At 43.0% G+C, this 23864-nt stretch overlaps 24 non-coding genes across 24 annotated transcripts; all 24 read right to left on the reverse strand.

Moving 5' to 3' along the window:
- Positions 1–1254: 1254 nt before the first annotated feature.
- On the reverse strand, positions 1255–1336 carry TRNAL-AAG (transfer RNA leucine (anticodon AAG)). Its single transcript has one exon. It is a non-coding gene; the product is annotated as a tRNA-Leu (tRNA).
- A 430-nt stretch (positions 1337–1766) lies between these two features.
- Positions 1767–1848, reverse strand: TRNAL-UAG (transfer RNA leucine (anticodon UAG)). Its single transcript has one exon. It is a non-coding gene; the product is annotated as a tRNA-Leu (tRNA).
- An 831-nt stretch (positions 1849–2679) lies between these two features.
- Positions 2680–2761, reverse strand: TRNAL-AAG (transfer RNA leucine (anticodon AAG)). The gene has a single exon. It is a non-coding gene; the product is annotated as a tRNA-Leu (tRNA).
- A 434-nt stretch (positions 2762–3195) lies between these two features.
- On the reverse strand, positions 3196–3277 carry TRNAL-UAG (transfer RNA leucine (anticodon UAG)). The gene has a single exon. It is a non-coding gene; the product is annotated as a tRNA-Leu (tRNA).
- Positions 3278–4108: 831 nt separating this feature from the next.
- TRNAL-AAG (transfer RNA leucine (anticodon AAG)) lies at positions 4109–4190 on the reverse strand. Its single transcript has one exon. It is a non-coding gene; the product is annotated as a tRNA-Leu (tRNA).
- A 434-nt stretch (positions 4191–4624) lies between these two features.
- On the reverse strand, positions 4625–4706 carry TRNAL-UAG (transfer RNA leucine (anticodon UAG)). Its single transcript has one exon. It is a non-coding gene; the product is annotated as a tRNA-Leu (tRNA).
- An 857-nt stretch (positions 4707–5563) lies between these two features.
- On the reverse strand, positions 5564–5645 carry TRNAL-AAG (transfer RNA leucine (anticodon AAG)). The gene has a single exon. It is a non-coding gene; the product is annotated as a tRNA-Leu (tRNA).
- Positions 5646–6078: 433 nt separating this feature from the next.
- Positions 6079–6160, reverse strand: TRNAL-UAG (transfer RNA leucine (anticodon UAG)). Its single transcript has one exon. It is a non-coding gene; the product is annotated as a tRNA-Leu (tRNA).
- A 1875-nt stretch (positions 6161–8035) lies between these two features.
- TRNAL-AAG (transfer RNA leucine (anticodon AAG)) lies at positions 8036–8117 on the reverse strand. The gene has a single exon. It is a non-coding gene; the product is annotated as a tRNA-Leu (tRNA).
- A 430-nt stretch (positions 8118–8547) lies between these two features.
- TRNAL-UAG (transfer RNA leucine (anticodon UAG)) lies at positions 8548–8629 on the reverse strand. The gene has a single exon. It is a non-coding gene; the product is annotated as a tRNA-Leu (tRNA).
- Positions 8630–9460: 831 nt separating this feature from the next.
- TRNAL-AAG (transfer RNA leucine (anticodon AAG)) lies at positions 9461–9542 on the reverse strand. Its single transcript has one exon. It is a non-coding gene; the product is annotated as a tRNA-Leu (tRNA).
- Positions 9543–9976: 434 nt separating this feature from the next.
- On the reverse strand, positions 9977–10058 carry TRNAL-UAG (transfer RNA leucine (anticodon UAG)). Its single transcript has one exon. It is a non-coding gene; the product is annotated as a tRNA-Leu (tRNA).
- A 1877-nt stretch (positions 10059–11935) lies between these two features.
- Positions 11936–12017, reverse strand: TRNAL-AAG (transfer RNA leucine (anticodon AAG)). The gene has a single exon. It is a non-coding gene; the product is annotated as a tRNA-Leu (tRNA).
- Positions 12018–12447: 430 nt separating this feature from the next.
- On the reverse strand, positions 12448–12529 carry TRNAL-UAG (transfer RNA leucine (anticodon UAG)). Its single transcript has one exon. It is a non-coding gene; the product is annotated as a tRNA-Leu (tRNA).
- Positions 12530–13360: 831 nt separating this feature from the next.
- On the reverse strand, positions 13361–13442 carry TRNAL-AAG (transfer RNA leucine (anticodon AAG)). The gene has a single exon. It is a non-coding gene; the product is annotated as a tRNA-Leu (tRNA).
- A 434-nt stretch (positions 13443–13876) lies between these two features.
- On the reverse strand, positions 13877–13958 carry TRNAL-UAG (transfer RNA leucine (anticodon UAG)). Its single transcript has one exon. It is a non-coding gene; the product is annotated as a tRNA-Leu (tRNA).
- Positions 13959–15834: 1876 nt separating this feature from the next.
- Positions 15835–15916, reverse strand: TRNAL-AAG (transfer RNA leucine (anticodon AAG)). The gene has a single exon. It is a non-coding gene; the product is annotated as a tRNA-Leu (tRNA).
- A 430-nt stretch (positions 15917–16346) lies between these two features.
- On the reverse strand, positions 16347–16428 carry TRNAL-UAG (transfer RNA leucine (anticodon UAG)). Its single transcript has one exon. It is a non-coding gene; the product is annotated as a tRNA-Leu (tRNA).
- A 1843-nt stretch (positions 16429–18271) lies between these two features.
- On the reverse strand, positions 18272–18353 carry TRNAL-AAG (transfer RNA leucine (anticodon AAG)). The gene has a single exon. It is a non-coding gene; the product is annotated as a tRNA-Leu (tRNA).
- Positions 18354–18785: 432 nt separating this feature from the next.
- Positions 18786–18867, reverse strand: TRNAL-UAG (transfer RNA leucine (anticodon UAG)). The gene has a single exon. It is a non-coding gene; the product is annotated as a tRNA-Leu (tRNA).
- An 831-nt stretch (positions 18868–19698) lies between these two features.
- TRNAL-AAG (transfer RNA leucine (anticodon AAG)) lies at positions 19699–19780 on the reverse strand. The gene has a single exon. It is a non-coding gene; the product is annotated as a tRNA-Leu (tRNA).
- Positions 19781–20214: 434 nt separating this feature from the next.
- Positions 20215–20296, reverse strand: TRNAP-UGG (transfer RNA proline (anticodon UGG)). Its single transcript has one exon. It is a non-coding gene; the product is annotated as a tRNA-Pro (tRNA).
- Positions 20297–22152: 1856 nt separating this feature from the next.
- On the reverse strand, positions 22153–22234 carry TRNAL-AAG (transfer RNA leucine (anticodon AAG)). Its single transcript has one exon. It is a non-coding gene; the product is annotated as a tRNA-Leu (tRNA).
- Positions 22235–22666: 432 nt separating this feature from the next.
- Positions 22667–22748, reverse strand: TRNAL-UAG (transfer RNA leucine (anticodon UAG)). The gene has a single exon. It is a non-coding gene; the product is annotated as a tRNA-Leu (tRNA).
- Positions 22749–23864: the final 1116 nt, after the last annotated feature.

A 23864-nucleotide genomic window follows, 5' to 3' on the forward strand; every position in this document is an offset into this window, starting at 1 on the left:
AAGAAAACCCTTCTTGTCCTGAAAAAAACTACTATATAATTTGTGTAGGTACACTAAATAAAAGAGAAGAAAATCACAGCTAAACACAAACACCGCAGAAATGTTAAAACAGCCATTGCCATAAAAGGTACAAAAAATGTACCGTATTTGCTCGATAATAAGACGAGGTTTTTTTCAGAGCAAATGCTCTGAAAAATACCCCTCGTCTTCTAATCGGGGTCGTCTTCTAATCAGACCTCAAATAGAGGTCTGATTAGGAGACTAAGATCCAGATCCCCCGCACCGCTGCAGGGGACCTGGATCCTCCTGTCTCACACCCCCCCCCCCAACATACACACACTTACCGGTGCCAACTCCACCTCCTTCCGGCTGCAGCGGAAGGCTACGTCAACCCGCTGCCCCGGCTGGAAGCACCGGTAAGAGAGGGGAGAGAGGGGAGAGAGAGAGAGAGAGTGTGTGTGTGTGTTAGTTAAATGGGGGTATAGGGTGTGTGTGTGTTAAATGGGGGCATAGGGCATTTCTGGAGTGGCGTTAAGGGGGCATTTAATAGAGCACTCTGCCTCCTGAAATGCCTTATACCTCCCTATATGGCACTCTGCCCCATAATATGCCTTTTAACCCCCTAAATGCCAGAGTGGCATATAGGGGTATAAGGCATTTCTGGAGGCAGTGCTCTATACAATGCCTTTTAACTCCCTTAATGCCACTCTGCCTCCTGAAATGCCTTATACCTCCCTATATGCCACTCTGCCCAATAATATGCATTTTAACCCCCTAAATGCCAGAATGGGATATAGGGGTATAAGGCATTTCTGGAGGCAGAGTGGCACATAGGGGGTCAAAAGGCACACCATGGGGCACAGTGGCATATAGAGGGTTAAAAGGCATATCATGGGCCACAGTGCCATATTGGAGTGGCAAGCCTGGGGGCAGATGTGCGTAACTGGGGGACAGGTTGGAAAATACAAGACATAAAAACAAAAAAAATATTTTTCTCAATCATAGCTTTTATTAAAAAAAATAGTTTACATGAATTAACATTTACTGGTAAAACTTTTTTCCTTTGGGGTCGTCTTATATTCAGGCTTTTTCTTTTTTTCCTAAGTTAATATTCAGATTTTGGGGGGTCGTCTTATAATCGAGCAAATACGCTATTTTCCAGTTGTGGACTTCAGGAGCATATCGTTAGTTTGTGGGAAAGAACATTGTATTGCTGAGTGCATTTCGGGAACAAATGACAAACAGGGAAAAGTATGGCAGCGGTGGGATTTGAACCCACGCCTCCGAAGAGACTGGAGCCTTAATCCAGCGCCTTAGACCGCTCGGCCACGCTACCAACTCACAGTGAATTGCACCACCCTCCAAGGGGGTTTACTCACTAAAGGAAGAGTTGTAGTTTCAACTCCCTCACTTCACTATTCATCATGAAGTGGACCATTTCACCAGCAGGAAGGGCAAAGCTGGCCCTGAGTAATGCAAGACTGAATGGGTGAGGGGACTGAAGAAATAACACTGATTTTGCTATACATTATACTGGGCCAACCAAGCTCTTCCTGCAGCAGAAGCCGACTGGAGTTAGAGCTTGGTAACGTAGAATAACTTCAAATAGGCTTAAAAGTATCTTTCCGTAACACTTTGCAAGATAAGAGACTTGCTACTGCTCTTATTTCCCAGGCTGACAGAATGCAAGGTGACAATTAGTTATTAACAAAGAGCTAAGGTACAAGCAAGTATTTCTAATCACATTTGTCTACATTAAGAAAACATGGCAGCGGTGGGATTTGAACCCACGCCTCCAGAGAGACTGGAGCCTAAATCCAGCGCTTTAGACCGCTCGGCCACGCTACCGGTTGAAAATTTGCTACACACAAGTGAGAAGCTACCAATAATTTGTGCAGTGAAGCAAATAGAGCCCAGATTGAGACAAGGTCTGCTCAAGATTAACCCCTCGACGACAACTGACGTGTCTAGCACGTCATGTGGTTAAACGGGTTTAGAAAGCGATCAAAGATCACAATGGCATTCAGCAACACCGAAAACTGCGTAGGAGCCCCATCTTATTATTATTATTTATTGTTTTATATAGCGCCATCAAATTCCGTAGCGCTGTACAATGGGTAGACAGGACATAACAAGTAGCATGTAGTATAACAAACTGACTAACAGAGACAACAGGTGAGGAGGGCCCTGCTCAAACGAGCTTACAATCTATCATTCCCCGGAGAGGCAATGTGTGCCTTAGTAAATATGGTGGTGGCCACCTGCTTCAATAGGGCTTAGGAGGAGATTAAAGATCACCTCCTAAACTCAAACAGTGTTGCAGAAATCCCTCTATATATTAGAGTTTGGGGGTTTTTTTAAAGTCCTTTTTTAAAAATTTTCACCATATTTTATATTTTTCTTATATAGTAAAGTATGATCAAAATAATGGTATGTAAAGAAAACCCTTCTTGTCCTGAAAAAAACTACTATATAATTTGTGTAGGTACACTAAATAAAAGAGAAGAAAATCACAGCTAAACACAAACACCGCAGAAATGTTAAAACAGCCATTGCCAAAAAAGGTACAAAAAAATGTATTTTCCAGTTGTGGACTTCAGAAGCATATCGTTAGTTTGTGGGAAAGAACATTGTGTTGCTGAGTGCATTTCGGGAACAAATGACAAACAGGGAAAAGTATGGCAGCGGTGGGATTTGAACCCACGCCTCCGAAGAGACTGGAGCCTTAATCCAGCGCCTTAGACCGCTCGGCCACGCTACCAACTCACAGTGAAGGTTGCGCCACCCTCCAAGGGGGTTTACTCACTAAAGGAAGAGTTGTAGTTTCAACTCCCTCACTTCACTATTCATCATAAAGTGGACCATTTCACCAGCAGGAAGGGCAAAGCTGGCCCTGAGTAATGCAAGACTGAATGGGTTAGGGGACTTTGAAGAAATAACACTGATTTTGCTATACATTATACTGGGCCAACCAAGCTCTTCCTGCAGCAGAAGCTGACTGGAGTTAGAGCTTGGTAACGTAGAATAACTTCAAATAGGCTTAAAAGTATCTTTCCGTAACACTTTGCAAGATAAGAGACTTGCTACTGCTCTTATTTCCCAGGCTGACAGAATGCAAGGCGACAATTAGTTATTAACAAAGAGCTAAGGTACAAGCAAGTATTTCTAATCACATTTGTCTACATTAAGAAAACATGGCAGCAGTGGGATTCGAACCCACGCCTCCAGAGAGACTGGAGCCTAAATCCAGCGCCTTAGACCGCTCGGCCATGCTACCAGTTGAAAATTTGCTGCACACAAGTGAGAAGCTACCAATAATTTGTGCAGTGAAGCAAATAGAGCCCAGATTGAGACAAGGTCTGCTCAAGATTAACCCCTTGACGACAACTGACGTGTCTAGCACGTCATGTGGTTAAACAGGTTTAGAAAGCGATCAAAGATCACAATGGCATTCAGCAACACCGAAAACTGCGTAGGAGCCCCATCTTATTATTATTATTTATTGTTTTATATAGCGCCATCAAATTCCGTAGCGCTGTACAATGGGTAGACAGGACATAACAAGTAGCATGTAGTATAACAAACTGACTAACAGAGACAACAGGTGAGGAGGGCCCTGCTCAAACGAGCTTACAATCTATCATTCCCCGGAGAGGCAATGCGTGCCTTAGTAAATATCGTGGTGGCCACCTGCTTCAATAGGGCTTAGGAGGAGATTAAAGATCACCTCCTAAACTCAAACAGTGTTGCAGAAATCCCTCTATATATTAGAGTTTGGGGTTTTTTTTAAAGTCCTTTTTTAAAAATTTTCACCATATTTTATATTTTTCTTATATAGTAAAGTATGATCAAAATAATGGTATGTAAAGAAAACCCTTCTTGTCCTGAAAAAAACTACTATATAATTTGTGTAGGTACACTAAATAAAAGAGAAGAAAATCACAGCTAAACACAAACACCGCAGAAATGTTAAAACAGCCATTGCCAAAAAAGGTACAAAAAAATTTATTTTCCAGTTGTGGACTTCAGGAGCATATCGTTAGTTTGTGGGAAAGAACATTGTGTTGCTGAGTGCATTTCGGGAACAAATGACAAACAGGGAAAAGTATGGCAGCGGTGGGATTTGAACCCACGCCTCCGAAGAGACTGGAGCCTTAATCCAGCGCCTTAGACCGCTCGGCCACGCTACCAACTCACAGTGAAGGTTGCGCCACCCTCCAAGGGGGTTTACTCACTAAAGGAAGAGTTGTAGTTTCAACTCCCTCACTTCACTATTCATCATAAAGTGGACCATTTCACCAGCAGGAAGGGCAAAGCTGGCCCTGAGTAATGCAAGACTGAATGGGTTAGGGGACTTTGAAGAAATAACACTGATTTTGCTATACATTATACTGGGCCAACCAAGCTCTTCCTGCAGCAGAAGCTGACTGGAGTTAGAGCTTGGTAACGTAGAATAACTTCAAATAGGCTTAAAAGTATCTTTCCGTAACACTTTGCAAGATAAGAGACTTGCTACTGTTCTTATTTCCCAGGCTGACAGAATGCAAGGTGACAATTAGTTATTAACAAAGAGCTAAGGTACAAGCAAGTATTTCTAATCACATTTGTCTACATTAAGAAAACATGGCAGCGGTGGGATTCGAACCCACACCTCCAGAGAGACTGGAGCCTAAATCCAGTGCCTTAGACCGCTCAGCCACGCTACCGGTTGAAAACTTACCGCACACAAGTGAGAAGCTACCAATAATTTGTGCAGTGAAGCAAATAGAGCCCAGATTGAGACAAGGTCTGCTCAAGATTAACCCCTTGACGACAACTGTCGTGTCTGGCACGTCATGTGGTTAAACGGGTTTAGAAAGCGATCAAAGATCACAATGCTGTTGTTGTAACGCTTCGATATTGAGGCATTCAGCAACACCGAAAACTGCGTAGGAGCCCCATCTTATTATTATTATTTATTGTTTTATATAGCGCCATCAAATTCCGTAGCGCTGTACAATGGGTAGACAGGACATAACAAGTAGCATGTAGTATAACAAACTGACTAACAGAGACAACAGGTGAGGAGGGCCCTGCTCAAACGAGCTTACAATCTATCATTCCCCGGAGAGGCAATGTGTGCCTTAGTAAATATGGTGGTGGCCACCTGCTTCAATAGGGCTTAGGAGGAGATTAAAGATCACCTCCTAAACTCAAACAGTGTTGCAGAAATCCCTCTATATATTAGAGTTTGGGGTTTTTTTAAAGTCCTTTTTTAAAAATTTTCACCATATTTTATATTTTTCTTATATAGTAAAGTATGATCAAAATAATGGTATGTAAAGAAAACCCTTCTTGTCCTGAAAAAAACTACTATATAATTTGTGTAGGTACACTAAATAAAAGAGAAGAAAATCACAGCTAAACACAAACACCGCAGAAATGTTAAAACAGCCATTGCCAAAAAAGGTACAAAAAAATGTATTTTCCAGTTGTGGACTTCAGAAGCATATCGTTAGTTTGTGGGAAAGAACATTGTGTTGCTGAGTGCATTTCGGGAACAAATGACAAACAGGGAAAAGTATGGCAGCGGTGGGATTTGAACCCACGCCTCCGAAGAGACTGGAGCCTTAATCCAGCGCCTTAGACCGCTCGGCCACGCTACCAACTCACAGTGAAGGTTGCGCCACCCTCCAAGGGGTTTTACTCACTAAAGGAAGAGTTGTAGTTTCAACTCCCTCACTTCACTATTCATCATAAAGTGGACCATTTCACCAGCAGGAAGGGCAAAGCTGGCCCTGAGTAATGCAAGACTGAATGGGTTAGGGGACTTTGAAGAAATAACACTGATTTTGCTATACATTATACTGGGCCAACCAAGCTCTTCCTGCAGCAGAAGCTGACTGGAGTTAGAGCTTGGTAACGTAGAATAACTTCAAATAAGCTTAAAAGTATCTTTCGTAACACTTTGCAAGATAAGAGACTTGCTACTGTTCTTATTTCCCAGGCTGACAGAATGCAAGGTGACAATTAGTTATTAACAAAGAGCTAAGGTACAAGCAAGTATTTCTAATCACATTTGTCTACATTAAGAAAACAAGGCAGCGGTGGGACTCGAACCCACGCCTCCAGAGAGACTGGAGCCTAAATCCAGCGCCTTAGACCGCTTGGCCACGCTACCGGTTGAAAACGTACCGCACACAAGTGAGAAGCTACCAATAATTTGTGCAGTGAAGCAAATAGAGCCCAGATTGAGACAAGGTCTGCTCAAGATTAACCCCTTGACGACAACTGTCATGTCTGGCACGTCATGTGGTTAAACGGGTTTAGAAAGCGATCAAAGATCACAATGCTGTTGTTGTAACGCTTCGATATTGAGGCATTCAGCAACACCGAAAACTGCGTAGGAGCCCCATCTTATTATTATTATTTATTGTTTTATATAGCGCCATCAAATTCCGTAGCGCTGTACGATGTGTAGACAGGAAATAACAAGTAGCATGTAATATAACAAACTGACTAACAGAGACAACAGGTGAGGAGGGCCCTGCTCAAACGAGCTTACAATCTATCATTCCCCGGAGAGGCAATGTGTGCCTTAGTAAATATGGTGGTGGCCACCTGCTTCAATAGGGCTTATGAGGAGATTAAAGATCACCTCCTAAACTCAAACAGTGTTGCAGAAATCCCTCTATATATTAGAGTTTTTTTTTTTTTTTTAAGTACTTTTTTTAAAATTTTCACCATATTTTATATTTTTCTTATATAGTAAAGTATGATCAAAATAATGGTATGTAAAGAAAACCCTTCTTGTCCTGAAAAAAACTACTATATAATTTGTGTAGGCACACTAAATAAAAGAGAAGAAAATCACAGCTAAACACAAACACCGCAGAAATGTTAAAACAGCCATTGCCATAAAAGGTACAAAAAATGTACCGTATTTGCTCGATTATAAGACGAGGTTTTTTTCAGAGCAAATGCTCTGAAAAATACCCCTCGTCTTCTAATCGGGGTCGTCTTCTAATCAGACCTCAAATAGAGGTCTGATTAGGAGACTAAGATCCAGATCCCCCGCACCGCTGCAGGGGACCTGGATCCTCCTGTCTCACACACACCCCCCCCCCAACATACACACACTTACCGGTGCCAACTCCACCTCCTTCCGGCTGCAGCGGAAGGCTACGTCAACCCGCTGCCCCGGCTGGAAGCACCGGTAAGAGAGGGGAGAGAGGGGAGAGAGAGAGAGAGTGTGTGTGTGTGTGTTAGTTAAATGGGGGTATAGGGTGTGTGTGTGTGTTAAATGGGGGCATAGGGCATTTCTGGAGTGGCGTTAAGGGGGCATTTAATAGAGCACTCTGCCTCCTGAAATGCCTTATACCTCCCTATATGGCACTCTGCCCCATAATATGCCTTTTAACCCCCTAAATGCCAGAGTGGCATATAGGGGTATAAGGCATTTCTGGAGGCAGTGCTCTATACAATGCCTTTTAACTCCCTTAATGCCACTCTGCCTCCTGAAATGCCTTATACCTCCCTATATGCCACTCTGCCCCATAATATGCATTTTAACCCCCTAAATGCCAGAATGGGATATAGGGGTATAAGGCATTTCTGGAGGCAGAGTGGCACATAGGGGGTCAAAAGGCACACCATGGGGCACAGTGGCATATAGAGGGTTAAAAGGCATATCATGGGCCACAGTGCCATATTGGAGTGGCAAGCCTGGGGGCAGATGTGCGTAACTGGGGGACAGGTTGGAAAATACAAGACATAAAAACAAAAAAAATATTTTTCTCAATCATAGCTTTTATTAAAAAAAATAGTTTACATGAATTAACATTTACTGGTAAAACTTTTTTCCTTTGGGGTCGTCTTATATTCAGGCTTTTTCTTTTTTTCCTAAGTTAATATTCAGATTTTGGGGGGTCGTCTTATAATCGAGCAAATACGCTATTTTCCAGTTGTGGACTTCAGGAGCATATCGTTAGTTTGTGGGAAAGAACATTGTATTGCTGAGTGCATTTCGGGAACAAATGACAAACAGGGAAAAGTATGGCAGCGGTGGGATTTGAACCCACGCCTCCGAAGAGACTGGAGCCTTAATCCAGCGCCTTAGAACGCTCGGCCACGCTACCAACTCACAGTGAATTGCACCACCCTCCAAGGGGGTTTACTCACTAAAGGAAGAGTTGTAGTTTCAACTCCCTCACTTCACTATTCATCATGAAGTGGACCATTTCACCAGCAGGAAGGGCAAAGCTGGCCCTGAGTAATGCAAGACTGAATGGGTGAGGGGACTGAAGAAATAACACTGATTTTGCTATACATTATACTGGGCCAACCAAGCTCTTCCTGCAGCAGAAGCCGACTGGAGTTAGAGCTTGGTAACGTAGAATAACTTCAAATAGGCTTAAAAGTATCTTTCCGTAACACTTTGCAAGATAAGAGACTTGCTACTGCTCTTATTTCCCAGGCTGACAGAATGCAAGGTGACAATTAGTTATTAACAAAGAGCTAAGGTACAAGCAAGTATTTCTAATCACATTTGTCTACATTAAGAAAACATGGCAGCGGTGGGATTCGAACCCACGCCTCCAGAGAGACTGGAGCCTAAATCCAGCGCCTTAGACTGCTCGGCCATGCTACCAGTTGAAAATTTGCTGCACACAAGTGAGAAGCTACCAATAATTTGTGCAGTGAAGCAAATAGAGCCCAGATTGAGACAAGGTCTGCTCAAGATTAACCCCTTGACGACAACTGACGTGTCTAGCACGTCATGTGGTTAAACGGGTTTAGAAAGCGATCAAAGATCACAATGGCATTCAGCAACACCGAAAACTGCGTAGGAGCCCCATCTTATTATTATTATTTATTGTTTTTTATAGCGCCATCAAATTCCGTAGCGCTGTACAATGGGTAGACAGGACATAACAAGTAGCATGTAGTATAACAAACTGACTAACAGAGACAACAGGTGAGGAGGGCCCTGCTCAAACGAGCTTACAATCTATCATTCCCCGGAGAGGCAATGCGTGCCTTAGTAAATATGGTGGTGGCCACCTGCTTCAATAGGGCTTAGGAGGAGATTAAAGATCACCTCCTAAACTCAAACAGTGTTGCAGAAATCCCTCTATATATTAGAGTTTGGGGTTTTTTTTAAAGTCCTTTTTTAAAAATTTTCACCATATTTTATATTTTTCTTATATAGTAAAGTATGATCAAAATAATGGTATGTAAAGAAAACCCTTCTTGTCCTGAAAAAAACTACTATATAATTTGTGTAGGTACACTAAATAAAAGAGAAGAAAATCACAGCTAAACACAAACACCGCAGAAATGTTAAAACAGCCATTGCCAAAAAAGGTACAAAAAAATGTATTTTCCAGTTGTGGACTTCAGGAGCATATCGTTAGTTTGTGGGAAAGAACATTGTATTGCTGAGTGCATTTCGGGAACAAACGACAAACAGGGAAAGGTATGGCAGCGGTGGGATTTGAACCCACGCCTCCGAAGAGACTGGAGCCTTAATCCAGCGCCTTAGACCGCTCGGCCACGCTACCAACTCACAGTGAAGGTTGTGCCACCCTCCAAGGGGGTTTACTCACTAAAGGAAGAGTTGTAGTTTCAACTCCCTCACTTCACTATTCATCATAAAGTGGACCATTTCACCAGCAGGAAGGGCAAAGCTGGCCCTGAGTAATGCAAGACTGAATGGGTGAGGGGACTTTGAAGAAATAACACTGATTTTGCTATACATTATACTGGGCCAACCAAGCTCTTCCTGCAGCAGAAGCTGACTGGAGTTAGAGCTTGGTAACGTAGAATAACTTCAAATAGGCTTAAAAGTATCTTTCCGTAACACTTTGCAAGATAAGAGACTTGCTACTGTTCTTATTTCCCAGGCTGACAGAATGCAAGGTGACAATTAGTTATTAACAAAGAGCTAAGGTACAAGCAAGTATTTCTAATCACATTTGTCTACATTAAGAAAACATGGCAGCGGTGGGATTCGAACCCACGCCTCCAGAGAGACTGGAGCCTAAATCCAGCGCCTTAGACCGCTCGGCCACGCTACCGGTTGAAAACTTACCGCACACAAGTGAGAAGCTACCAATAATTTGTGCAGTGAAGCAAATAGAGCCCAGATTGAGACAAGGTCTGCTCAAGATTAACCCCTTGACGACAACTGTCGTGTCTGGCACGTCATGTGGTTAAACGGGTTTAGAAAGCGATCAAAGATCACAATGCTGTTGTTGTAACGCTTCGATATTGAGGCATTCAGCAACACCGAAAACTGCGTAGGAGCCCCATCTTATTATTATTATTTATTGTTTTATATAGCGCCATCAAATTCCGTAGCGCTGTACGATGTGTAGACAGGACATAACAAGTAGCATGTAATATAACAAACTGACTAACAGAGACAACAGGTGAGGAGGGCCCTGCTCAAACGAGCTTACAATCTATCATTCCCCGGAGAGGCAATGTGTGCCTTAGTAAATATGGTGGTGGCCACCTGCTTCAATAGGGCTTAGGAGGAGATTAAAGATCACCTCCTAAACTCAAACAGTGTTGCAGAAATCCCTCTATATATTAGAGTTTGATTTTTTTTTTTAAGTCCTTTTTTAAAAATTTTCACCATATTTTATATTTTTCTTATATAGTAAAGTATGATCAAAATAATGGTATGTAAAGAAAACCCTTCTTGTCCTGAAAAAAACTACTATATAATTTGTGTAGGTACACTAAATAAAAGAGAAGAAAATCACAGCTAAACACAAACACCGCAGAAATGTTAAAACAGCCATTGCCATAAAAGGTACAAAAAATGTACCGTATTTGCTCGATTATAAGACGAGGTTTTTTTCAGAGCAAATGCTCTGAAAAATACCCCTCGTCTTCTAATCGGGGTCGTCTTCTAATCAGACCTCAAATAGAGGTCTGATTAGGAGACTAAGATCCAGATCCCCCGCACCGCTGCAGGGGACCTGGATCCTCCTGTCTCACACACACCCCCCCCCCCCAACATACACACACTTACCGGTGCCAACTCCACCTCCTTCCGGCTGCAGCGGAAGGCTACGTCAACCCGCTGCCCCGGCTGGAAGCACCGGTAAGAGAGGGGAGAGAGGGGAGAGAGAGAGAGAGTGTGTGTGTGTGTGTTAGTTAAATGGGGGTATAGGGTGTGTGTGTGTGTTAAATGGGGGCATAGGGCATTTCTGGAGTGGCGTTAAGGGGGCATTTAATAGAGCACTCTGCCTCCTGAAATGCCTTATACCTCCCTATATGGCACTCTGCCCCATAATATGCCTTTTAACCCCCTAAATGCCAGAGTGGCATATAGGGGTATAAGGCATTTCTGGAGGCAGTGCTCTATACAATGCCTTTTAACTCCCTTAATGCCACTCTGCCTCCTGAAATGCCTTATACCTCCCTATATGCCACTCTGCCCCATAATATGCATTTTAACCCCCTAAATGCCAGAATGGGATATAGGGGTATAAGGCATTTCTGGAGGCAGAGTGGCACATAGGGGGTCAAAAGGCACACCATGGGGCACAGTGGCATATAGAGGGTTAAAAGGCATATCATGGGCCACAGTGCCATATTGGAGTGGCAAGCCTGGGGGCAGATGTGCGTAACTGGGGGACAGGTTGGAAAATACAAGACATAAAAACAAAAAAAATATTTTTCTCAATCATAGCTTTTATTAAAAAAAATAGTTTACATGAATTAACATTTACTGGTAAAACTTTTTTCCTTTGGGGTCGTCTTATATTCAGGCTTTTTCTTTTTTTCCTAAGTTAATATTCAGATTTTGGGGGGTCGTCTTATAATCGAGCAAATACGCTATTTTCCAGTTGTGGACTTCAGGAGCATATCGTTAGTTTGTGGGAAAGAACATTGTATTGCTGAGTGCATTTCGGGAACAAATGACAAACAGGGAAAAGTATGGCAGCGGTGGGATTTGAACCCACGCCTCCGCAGAGACTGGAGCCTTAATCCAGCGCCTTAGACCGCTCGGCCACGCTACCAACTCACAGTGAATTGCACCACCCTCCAAGGGGGTTTACTCACTAAAGGAAGAGTTGTAGTTTCAACTCCCTCACTTCACTATTCATCATGAAGTGGACCATTTCACCAGCAGGAAGGGCAAAGCTGGCCCTGAGTAATGCAAGACTGAATGGGTGAGGGGACTGAAGAAATAACACTGATTTTGCTATACATTATACTGGGCCAACCAAGCTCTTCCTGCAGCAGAAGCCGACTGGAGTTAGAGCTTGGTAACGTAGAATAACTTCAAATAGGCTTAAAAGTATCTTTCCGTAACACTTTGCAAGATAAGAGACTTGCTACTGCTCTTATTTCCCAGGCTGACAGAATGCAAGGTGACAATTAGTTATTAACAAAGAGCTAAGGTACAAGCAAGTATTTCTAATCACATTTGTCTACATTAAGAAAACATGGCAGCGGTGGGATTCGAACCCACGCCTCCAGACAGACTGGAGCCTAAATCCAGCGCCTTAGACCGCTCGGCCATGCTACCAGTTGAAAATTTGCTGCACACAAGTGAGAAGCTACCAATAATTTGTGCAGTGAAGCAAATAGAGCCCAGATTGAGACAAGGTCTGCTCAAGATTAACCCCTTGACGACAACTGACGTGTCTAGCACGTCATGTGGTTAAACGGGTTTAGAAAGCGATCAAAGATCACAATGGCATTCAGCAACACCGAAAACTGCGTAGGAGCCCCATCTTATTATTATTATTTATTGTTTTTTATAGCGCCATCAAATTCCGTAGCGCTGTACAATGGGTAGACAGGACATAACAAGTAGCATGTAGTATAACAAACTGACTAACAGAGACAACAGGTGAGGAGGGCCCTGCTCAAACGAGCTTACAATCTATCATTCCCCGGAGAGGCAATGCGTGCCTTAGTAAATATGGTGGTGGCCACCTGCTTCAATAGGGCTTAGGAGGAGATTAAAGATCACCTCCTAAACTCAAACAGTGTTGCAGAAATCCCTCTATATATTAGAGTTTGGGGTTTTTTTTAAAGTCCTTTTTTAAAAATTTTCACCATATTTTATATTTTTCTTATATAGTAAAGTATGATCAAAATAATGGTATGTAAAGAAAACCCTTCTTGTCCTGAAAAAAACTACTATATAATTTGTGTAGGTACACTAAATAAAAGAGAAGAAAATCACAGCTAAACACAAACACCGCAGAAATGTTAAAACAGCCATTGCCAAAAAAGGTACAAAAAAATGTATTTTCCAGTTGTGGACTTCAGGAGCATATCGTTAGTTTGTGGGAAAGAACATTGTATTGCTGAGTGCATTTCGGGAACAAACGACAAACAGGGAAAGGTATGGCAGCGGTGGGATTTGAACCCACGCCTCCGAAGAGACTGGAGCCTTAATCCAGCGCCTTAGACCGCTCGGCCACGCTACCAACTCACAGTGAAGGTTGTGCCACCCTCCAAGGGGGTTTACTCACTAAAGGAAGAGTTGTAGTTTCAACTCCCTCACTTCACTATTCATCATAAAGTGGACCATTTCACCAGCAGGAAGGGCAAAGCTGGCCCTGAGTAATGCAAGACTGAATGGGTGAGGGGACTTTGAAGAAATAACACTGATTTTGCTATACATTATACTGGGCCAACCAAGCTCTTCCTGCAGCAGAAGCTGACTGGAGTTAGAGCTTGGTAACGTAGAATAACTTCAAATAGGCTTAAAAGTATCTTTCCGTAACACTTTGCAAGATAAGAGACTTGCTACTGTTCTTATTTCCCAGGCTGACAGAATGCAAGGTGACAATTAGTTATTAACAAAGAGCTAAGGTACAAGCAAGTATTTCTAATCACATTTGTCTACATTAAGAAAACATGGCAGCGGTGGGATTCGAACCCACGCCTCCAGAGAGACTGGAGCCTAAATCCAGCGCCTTAGACCGCTCGGCCACGCTACCGGTTGAAAACTTACCGCACACAAGTGAGAAGCTACCAATAATTTGTGCAGTGAAGCAAATAGAGCCCAGATTGAGACAAGGTCTGCTCAAGATTAACCCCTTGACGACAACTGTCGTGTCTGGCACGTCATGTGGTTAAACGGGTTTAGAAAGCGATCAAAGATCACAATGCTGTTGTTGTAACGCTTCGATATTGAGGCATTCAGCAACACCGAAAACTGCGTAGGAGCCCCATCTTATTATTATTATTTATTGTTTTATATAGCGCCATCAAATTCCGTAGCGCTGTACGATGTGTAGACAGGACATAACAAGTAGCATGTAATATAACAAACTGACTAACAGAGACAACAGGTGAGGAGGGCCCTGCTCAAACGAGCTTACAATCTATCATTCCCCGGAGAGGCAATGTGTGCCTTAGTAAATATGGTGGTGGCCACCTGCTTCAATAGGGCTTAGGAGGAGATTAAAGATCACCTCCTAAACTCAAACAGTGTTGCAGAAATCCCTCTATATATTAGAGTTTGATTTTTTTTTTTAAGTCCTTTTTTAAAAATTTTCACCATATTTTATATTTTTCTTATATAGTAAAGTATGATCAAAATAATGGTATGTAAAGAAAACCCTTCTTGTCCTGAAAAAAACTACTATATAATTTGTGTAGGTACACTAAATAAAAGAGAAGAAAATCACAGCTAAACACAAACACCGCAGAAATGTTAAAACAGCCATTGCCATAAAAGGTACAAAAAATGTACCGTATTTGCTCGATTATAAGACGAGGTTTTTTTCAGAGCAAATGCTCTGAAAAATACCCCTCGTCTTCTAATCGGGGTCGTCTTCTAATCAGACCTCAAATAGAGGTCTGATTAGGAGACTAAGATCCAGATCCCCCGCACCGCTGCAGGGGACCTGGATCCTCCTGTCTCACACACACCCCCCCCCCCAACATACACACACTTACCGGTGCCAACTCCACCTCCTTCCGGCTGCAGCGGAAGGCTACGTCAACCCGCTGCCCCGGCTGGAAGCACCGGTAAGAGAGGGGAGAGAGGGGAGAGAGAGAGAGAGTGTGTGTGTGTGTGTTAGTTAAATGGGGGTATAGGGTGTGTGTGTGTGTTAAATGGGGGCATAGGGCATTTCTGGAGTGGCGTTAAGGGGGCATTTAATAGAGCACTCTGCCTCCTGAAATGCCTTATACCTCCCTATATGGCACTCTGCCCCATAATATGCCTTTTAACCCCCTAAATGCCAGAGTGGCATATAGGGGTATAAGGCATTTCTGGAGGCAGTGCTCTATACAATGCCTTTTAACTCCCTTAATGCCACTCTGCCTCCTGAAATGCCTTATACCTCCCTATATGCCACTCTGCCCCATAATATGCATTTTAACCCCCTAAATGCCAGAATGGGATATAGGGGTATAAGGCATTTCTGGAGGCAGAGTGGCACATAGGGGGTCAAAAGGCACACCATGGGGCACAGTGGCATATAGAGGGTTAAAAGGCATATCATGGGCCACAGTGCCATATTGGAGTGGCAAGCCTGGGGGCAGATGTGCGTAACTGGGGGACAGGTTGGAAAATACAAGACATAAAAACAAAAAAAATATTTTTCTCAATCATAGCTTTTATTAAAAAAAATAGTTTACATGAATTAACATTTACTGGTAAAACTTTTTTCCTTTGGGGTCGTCTTATATTCAGGCTTTTTCTTTTTTTCCTAAGTTAATATTCAGATTTTGGGGGGTCGTCTTATAATCGAGCAAATACGCTATTTTCCAGTTGTGGACTTCAGGAGCATATCGTTAGTTTGTGGGAAAGAACATTGTATTGCTGAGTGCATTTCGGGAACAAATGACAAACAGGGAAAAGTATGGCAGCGGTGGGATTTGAACCCACGCCTCCGCAGAGACTGGAGCCTTAATCCAGCGCCTTAGACCGCTCGGCCACGCTACCAACTCACAGTGAATTGCACCACCCTCCAAGGGGGTTTACTCACTAAAGGAAGAGTTGTAGTTTCAACTCCCTCACTTCACTATTCATCATGAAGTGGACCATTTCACCAGCAGGAAGGGCAAAGCTGGCCCTGAGTAATGCAAGACTGAATGGGTGAGGGGACTGAAGAAATAACACTGATTTTGCTATACATTATACTGGGCCAACCAAGCTCTTCCTGCAGCAGAAGCCGACTGGAGTTAGAGCTTGGTAACGTAGAATAACTTCAAATAGGCTTAAAAGTATCTTTCCGTAACACTTTGCAAGATAAGAGACTTGCTACTGCTCTTATTTCCCAGGCTGACAGAATGCAAGGTGACAATTAGTTATTAACAAAGAGCTAAGGTACAAGCAAGTATTTCTAATCACATTTGTCTACATTAAGAAAACATGGCAGCGGTGGGATTCGAACCCACGCCTCCAGAGAGACTGGAGCCTAAATCCAGCGCCTTAGACCGCTCGGCCATGCTACCAGTTGAAAATTTGCTGCACACAAGTGAGAAGCTACCAATAATTTGTGCAGTGAAGCAAATAGAGCCCAGATTGAGACAAGGTCTGCTCAAGATTAACCCCTTGACGACAACTGACGTGTCTAGCACGTCATGTGGTTAAACGGGTTTAGAAAGCGATCAAAGATCACAATGGCATTCAGCAACACCGAAAACTGCGTAGGAGCCCCATCTTATTATTATTATTTATTGTTTTTTATAGCGCCATCAAATTCCGTAGCGCTGTACAATGGGTAGACAGGACATAACAAGTAGCATGTAGTATAACAAACTGACTAACAGAGACAACAGGTGAGGAGGGCCCTGCTCAAACGAGCTTACAATCTATCATTCCCCGGAGAGGCAATGCGTGCCTTAGTAAATATGGTGGTGGCCACCTGCTTCAATAGGGCTTAGGAGGAGATTAAAGATCACCTCCTAAACTCAAACAGTGTTGCAGAAATCCCTCTATATATTAGAGTTTGGGGTTTTTTTTAAAGTCCTTTTTTAAAAATTTTCACCATATTTTATATTTTTCTTATATAGTAAAGTATGATCAAAATAATGGTATGTAAAGAAAACCCTTCTTGTCCTGAAAAAAACTACTATATAATTTGTGTAGGTACACTAAATAAAAGAGAAGAAAATCACAGCTAAACACAAACACCGCAGAAATGTTAAAACAGCCATTGCCATAAAAGGTACAAAAAATGTACCGTATTTGCTCGATTATAAGACGAGGTTTTTTTCAGAGCAAATGCTCTGAAAAATACCCCTCGTCTTCTAATCGGGGTCGTCTTCTAATCAGACCTCAAATAGAGGTCTGATTAGGAGACTAAGATCCAGATCCCCCGCACCGCTGCAGGGGACCTGGATCCTCCTGTCTCACACACCCCCCCCCAACATACACACACTTACCGGTGCCAACTCCACCTCCTTCCGGCTGCAGCGGAAGGCTACGTCAACCCGCTGCCCCGGCTGGAAGCACCGGTAAGAGAGGGGTGAGAGGGGAGAGAGAGAGAGAGTGTGTGTGTGTGTGTTAGTTAAATGGGGGTATAGGGTGTGTGTGTGTTAAATGGGGGCATAGGGCATTTCTGGAGTGGCGTTAAGGGGGCATTTAATAGAGCACTCTGCCTCCTGAAATGCCTTATACCTCCCTATATGGCACTCTGCCCCATAATATGCCTTTTAACCCCCTAAATGCCAGAGTGGCATATAGGGGTATAAGGCATTTCTGGAGGCAGTGCTCTATACAATGCCTTTTAACTCCCTTAATGCCACTCTGCCTCCTGAAATGCCTTATACCTCCCTATATGCCACTCTGCCCCATAATATGCATTTTAACCCCCTAAATGCCAGAATGGGATATAGGGGTATAAGGCATTTCTGGAGGCAGAGTGGCACATAGGGGGTCAAAAGGCACACCATGGGGCACAGTGGCATATAGAGGGTTAAAAGGCATATCATGGGCCACAGTGCCATATTGGAGTGGCAAGCCTGGGGGCAGATGTGCGTAACTGGGGGACAGGTTGGAAAATACAAGAAATAAAAACAAAAAAAATATTTTTCTCAATCATAGCTTTTATTAAAAAAAATAGTTTACATGAATTAACATTTACTGGTAAAACTTTTTTCCTTTGGGGTCGTCTTATATTCAGGCTTTTTCTTTTTTTCCTAAGTTAATATTCAGATATTGGGGGGTCGTCTTATAATCGAGCAAATACGCTATTTTCCAGTTGTGGACTTCAGGAGCATATCGTTAGTTTGTGGGAAAGAACATTGTATTGCTGAGTGCATTTCGGGAACAAATGACAAACAGGGAAAAGTATGGCAGCGGTGGGATTTGAACCCACGCCTCCGAAGTGACTGGAGCCTTAATCCAGCGCCTCAGACCGCTCGGCCACGCTACCAACTCACAGTGAAGGTTGCACCACCCTCCAAGGGGGTTTACTCACTAAAAGAAGAGTTGTAGTTTCAACTCCCTCACTTCACTATTCATCATGAAGTGGACCATTTCACCAGCAGGAAGGGCAAAGCTGGCCCTGAGTAATGCAAGACTGAATGGGTGAGGGGACTGAAGAAATAACACTGATTCTGCTATACATTATACTGGGCCAACCAAGCTCTTCCTGCAGCAGAAGCCGACTGGAGTTAGAGCTTGGTAACGTAGAATAACTTCAAATAGACTTAAAAGTATCTTTCCGTAACACTTTGCAAGATAAGAGACTTGCTACTGCTCTTATTTCCCAGGCTGACAGAATGCAAGGTGACAATTAGTTATTAACAAAGAGCTAAGGTACAAGCAAGTATTTCTAATCACATTTGTCTACATTAAGAAAACATGGCAGCGGTGGGATTCGAACCCACACCTCCAGAGAGACTGGAGCCTAAATCCAGCGCCTTAGACCGCTCAGCCATGCTACCAGTTGAAAATTTGCTGCACACAAGTGAGAAGCTACCAATAATTTGTGCAGTGAAGCAAATAGAGCCCAGATTGAGACAAGGTCTGCTCAAGATTAACCCCTTGACGACAACTGACGTGTCTAGCACGTCATGTGGTTAAACGGGTTTAGAAAGCGATCAAAGATCACAATGGCATTCAGCAACACCGAAAACTGCGTAGGAGCCCCATCTTATTATTATTATTTATTGTTTTATATAGCGCCATCAAATTCCGTAGCGCTGTACAATGGGTAGACAGGACATAACAAGTAGCATGTAGTATAACAAACTGACTAACAGAGACAACAGGTGAGGAGGGCCCTGCTCAAACGAGCTTACAATCTATCATTCCCCGGAGAGGCAATGCGTGCCTTAGTAAATATGGTGGTGGCCACCTGCTTCAATAGGGCTTAGGAGGAGATTAAAGATCACCTCCTAAACTCAAACAGTGTTGCAGAAATCCCTCTATATATTAGAGTTTGGGGTTTTTTTTAAAGTCCTTTTTTAAAAATTTTCACCATATTTTATATTTTTCTTATATAGTAAAGTATGATCAAAATAATGGTATGTAAAGAAAACCCTTCTTGTCCTGAAAAAAACTACTATATAATTTGTGTAGGTACACTAAATAAAAGAGAAGAAAATCACAGCTAAACACAAACACCGCAGAAATGTTAAAACAGCCATTGCCAAAAAAGGTACAAAAAAATGTATTTTCCAGTTGTGGACTTCAGAAGCATATCGTTAGTTTGTGGGAAAGAACATTGTGTTGCTGAGTGCATTTCGGGAACAAATGACAAACAGGGAAAAGTATGGCAGCGGTGGGATTTGAACCCACGCCTCCGAAGTGACTGGAGCCTTAACCCAGCGCCTTAGACCGCTCGGCCACGCTACCAACTCACAGTGAAGGTTGCGCCACCCTCCAAGGGGGTTTACTCACTAAAGGAAGAGTTGTAGTTTCAACTCCCTCACTTCACTATTCATCATAAAGTGGACCATTTCACCAGCAGGAAGGGCAAAGCTGGCCCTGAGTAATGCAAGACTGAATGGGTTAGGGGACTTTGAAGAAATAACACTGATTTTGCTATACATTATACTGGGCCAACCAAGCTCTTCCTGCAGCAGAAGCTGACTGGAGTTAGAGCTTGGTAACGTAGAATAACTTCAAATAGGCTTAAAAGTATCTTTCCGTAACACTTTGCAAGATAAGAGACTTGCTACTGTTCTTATTTCCCAGGCTGACAGAATGCAAGGTGACAATTAGTTATTAACAAAGAGCTAAGGTACAAGCAAGTATTTCTAATCACATTTGTCTACATTAAGAAAACATGGCAGCGGTGGGACTCAAACCCACACCTCCAGAGAGACTGGAGCCCAAATCCAGCGCCTTAGACCGCTTGGCCACGCTACCGGTTGAAAATGTACCGCACACAAGTGAGAAGCTACCAATAATTTGTGCAGTGAAGCAAATAGAGCCCAGATTGAGACAAGGTCTGCTCAAGATTAACCCCTTGACGACAACTGTCATGTCTGGCACGTCATGTGGTTAAACGGGTTTAGAAAGCGATCAAAGATCACAATGCTGTTGTTGTAACGCTTCGATATTGAGGCATTCAGCAACACCGAAAACTGCGTAGGAGCCCCATCTTATTATTATTATTTATTGTTTTATATAGCGCCATCAAATTCCGTAGCGCTGTACGATGTGTAGCATGTAATATAACAAACTGACTAACAGAGACAACAGGTGAGGAGGGCCCTGCTCAAACGAGCTTACAATCTATCATTCCCCGGAGAGGCAATGTGTGCCTTAGTAAATATGGTGGTGGCCACCTGCTTCAATAGGGCTTAGGAGGAGATTAAAGATCACCTCCTAAACTCAAACAGTGTTGCAGAAATCCCTCTATATATTAGAGTTTGGTTTTTTTTTTTAAGTCCTTTTTTAAAAATTTTCACCATATTTTATATTTTTCTTATATAGTAAAGTATGATCAAAATAATGGTATGTAAAGAAAACCCTTCTTGTCCTGAAAAAAACTACTATATAATTTGTGTAGGTACACTAAATAAAAGAGAAGAAAATCACAGCTAAACACAAACACCGCAGAAATGTTAAAACAGCCATTGCCATAAAAGGTACAAAAAATGTACCGTATTTGCTCGATTATAAGACGAGGTTTTTTTCAGAGCAAATGCTCTGAAAAATACCCCTCGTCTTCTAATCGGGGTCGTCTTCTAATCAGACCTCAAATAGAGGTCTGATTAGGAGACTAAGATCCAGATCCCCCGCACCGCTGCAGGGGACCTGGATCCTCCTGTCTCACACACACCCCCCCCCCCAACATACACACACTTACCGGTGCCAACTCCACCTCCTTCCGGCTGCAGCAGAAGGCTACGTCAACCCGCTGCCCCGGCTGGAAGCACCGGTAAGAGAGGGGAGAGAGGGGAGAGAGAGAGAGAGTGTGTGTGTGTGTGTTAGTTAAATGGGGGTATAGGGTGTGTGTGTGTTAAATGGGGGCATAGGGCATTTCTGGAGTGGCGTTAAGGGGGCATTTAATAGAGCACTCTGCCTCCTGAAATGCCTTATACCTCCCTATATGGCACTCTGCCCCATAATATGCCTTTTAACCCCCTAAATGCCAGAGTGGCATATAGGGGTATAAGGCATTTCTGGAGGCAGTGCTCTATACAATGCCTTTTAACTCCCTTAATGCCACTCTGCCTCCTGAAATGCCTTATACCTCCCTATATGCCACTCTGCCCCATAATATGCATTTTAACCCCCTAAATGCCAGAATGGGATATAGGGGTATAAGGCATTTCTGGAGGCAGAGTGGCACATAGGGGGTCAAAAGGCACACCATGGGGCACAGTGGCATATAGAGGGTTAAAAGGCATATCATGGGCCACAGTGCCATATTGGAGTGGCAAGCCTGGGGGCAGATGTGCGTAACTGGGGGACAGGTTGGAAAATACAAGAAATAAAAACAAAAAAAATATTTTTCTCAATCATAGCTTTTATTAAAAAAAATAGTTTACATGAATTAACATTTACTGGTAAAACTTTTTTCCTTTGGGGTCATCTTATATTCAGGCTTTTTCTTTTTTTCCTAAGTTAATATTCAGATTTTGGGGGGTCGTCTTATAATCGAGCAAATACGCTATTTTCCAGTTGTGGACTTCAGGAGCATATCGTTAGTTTGTGGGAAAGAACATTGTATTGCTGAGTGCATTTCGGGAACAAATGACAAACAGGGAAAATTATGGCAGCGGTGGGATTTGAACCCACGCCTCCGAAGAGACTGGAGCCTTAATCCAGCGCCTTAGACCGCTCGGCCATGCTACCAACTCACAGTGAAGGTTGCACCACCCTCCAAGGGGGTTTACTCACTAAAAGAAGAGTTGTAGTTTCAACTCCCTCACTTCACTATTCATCATGAAGTGGACCATTTCACCAGCAGGAAGGGCAAAGCTGGCCCTGAGTAATGCAAGACTGAATGGGTGAGGGGACTGAAGAAATAACACTGATTCTGCTATACATTATACTGGGCCAACCAAGCTCTTCCTGCAGCAGAAGCCGACTGGAGTTAGAGCTTGGTAACGTAGAATAACTTCAAATAGGCTTAAAAGTATCTTTCCGTAACACTTTGCAAGATAAGAGACTTGCTACTGCTCTTATTTCCCAGGCTGACAGAATGCAAGGTGACAATTAGTTATTAACAAAGAGCTAAGGTACAAGCAAGTATTTCTAATCACATTTGTCTACATTAAGAAAACATGGCAGCGGTGGGACTCGAACCCACGCCTCCAGAGAGACTGGAGCCTAAATCCAGCGTCTTAGACCGCTTGGCCACGCTACCGGTTGAAAATGTACCGCACACAAGTGAGAAGCTACCAATAATTTGTGCAGTGAAGCAAATAGAGCCCAGATTGAGACAAGGTCTGCTCAAGATTAACCCCTTGACGACAACTGTCATGTCTGGCACGTCATGTGGTTAAACGGGTTTAGAAAGCGATCAAAGATCACAATGCTGTTGTTGTAACGCTTCGATATTGAGGCATTCAGCAACACCGAAAACTGCATAGGAGCCCCATCTTATTATTATTATTTATTGTTTTATATAGCGCCATCAAATTCCGTAGCGCTGTACGATGTGTAGACAGGACATAACAAGTAGCATGTAATATAACAAACTGACTAACAGAGACAACAGGTGAGGAGGGCCCTGCTCAAACGAGTTTACAATCTATCATTCCCCGGAGAGGCAATGTGTGCCTTAGTAAATATGGTGGTGGCCACCTGCTTCAATAGGGCTTAGGAGGAGATTAAAGATCACCTCCTAAACTCAAACAGTGTTGCAGAAATCCCTCTATATATTAGAGTTTGGTTTTTTTTTTAAGTCCTTTTTTAAAAATTTTCACCATATTTTATATTTTTCTTATATAGTAAAGTATGATCAAAATAATGGTATGTAAAGAAAACCCTTCTTGTCCTGAAAAAAACTACTATATAATTTGTGTAGGTACACTAAATAAAAGAGAAGAAAATCACAGCTAAACACAAACACCGCAGAAATGTTAAAACAGCCATTGCCATAAAAGGTACAAAAAATGTACCGTATTTGCTCGATTATAAGACGAGGTTTTTTTCAGAGCAAATGCTCTGAAAAATACCCCTCGTCTTCTAATCGGGGTCGTCTTCTAATCAGACCTCAAATAGAGGTCTGATTAGGAGACTAAGATCCAGATCCCCCGCACCGCTGCAGGGGACCTGGATCCTCCTGTCTCACACCCCCCCCCCCCAACATACACACACTTACCGGTGCCAACTCCACCTCCTTCCGGCTGCAGCGGAAGGCTACGTCAACCCGCTGCCCCGGCTGGAAGCACCGGTAAGAGAGGGGTGAGAGGGGAGAGAGAGAGAGAGTGTGTGTGTGTGTGTTAGTTAAATGGGGGTATAGGGTGTGTGTGTGTTA

The sequence above is a fragment of the Spea bombifrons genome, chromosome 4 (assembly GCF_027358695.1).
Source record: "Spea bombifrons isolate aSpeBom1 chromosome 4, aSpeBom1.2.pri, whole genome shotgun sequence".
Classification (NCBI taxonomy): Eukaryota; Metazoa; Chordata; class Amphibia; order Anura; family Pelobatidae; genus Spea; species Spea bombifrons.